Source organism: Gossypium hirsutum, chromosome A07 (genome assembly GCF_007990345.1).
Source record: "Gossypium hirsutum isolate 1008001.06 chromosome A07, Gossypium_hirsutum_v2.1, whole genome shotgun sequence".
NCBI lineage: Eukaryota > Viridiplantae > Streptophyta > Magnoliopsida > Malvales > Malvaceae > Gossypium > Gossypium hirsutum.
Genome location: NC_053430.1, coordinates 48447692 through 48448488, shown reverse-complemented (window position 1 = coordinate 48448488; position 797 = coordinate 48447692). Strand labels below are relative to the sequence as shown.

The following is a 797-nucleotide window of genomic DNA, read 5'->3' as shown; positions in this document are numbered from 1 at the left end:
ATTGGGTTCAGTGTTACTAGGTAGACTTCCTAGTGGTCTTTCTGAAATCATCTTAGCCAGTTGCCCAATTTGATTCTCGAGTCCTTGGATCGATGCTTGTTGATTTTTAAGTGCAGTTTTAGTGTTTTAAAAATGGGTTTCCACTACTAAAATAAATTTTGACATTATCTTTTCAAGGTTCGACTTTTTCTCTTCGGAGCGGGTGGTGGTCACTGATTCCCTTGGCCTCCCCCTGAAAAATTTGAGTGGTTCCTCCATCTTGCATTGTAAGTGTTATTATAAGGATTATGTTGAGGTCGAGGATTATTACCCATATAATTTATTTTCTTGTTTTCCATGTTGTGGCCATAAAGTGGGTATTCTAAATTGCTCATTCCTTCTCCACTTGCATTTCATTGCATTACTGGGTGAACCTGTGAAGAACCAAGTTAACCATCAATTTTTCTATTCAAAATTTCTATCTGATTAGAGAGCATGGTGACCGAATCGATGTTAAAAGCACCGTCTGCTTTCATTGGCTTTATCCTCATGAGTTGCAACTGATAATTATTCAGTGACATCTCTTTTATAAATTCATAAGCCTCCTCAGGTGTCTTATTATTGATAGTCCCGCTAGCAGTTACGTCAATCATCTGTCTAGTCGAACGATTCAGGCCATTGTGAAAAGTTTGAACCTGTAGCTAAAGTGGTAACCCATGGTGAGGGAACCTTCTCAATAGACCCTTGTATCTCTCCTATGCATCATAGAGAGTTTCTAGATCCATCTGCACAAAAGAAGAGATATCATTCCTCCACTT

At 38.6% G+C, this 797-nt stretch overlaps 1 non-coding gene across 1 annotated transcript; it reads left to right on the top strand.

The window, feature by feature from the left end:
- The first annotated feature begins 690 nt into the window (after nucleotides 1–690).
- LOC121204080 (small nucleolar RNA R71) lies at nucleotides 691–797 on the top strand. Its single transcript, XR_005899008.1, has one exon. It is a non-coding gene; the product is annotated as a small nucleolar RNA R71 (small nucleolar RNA).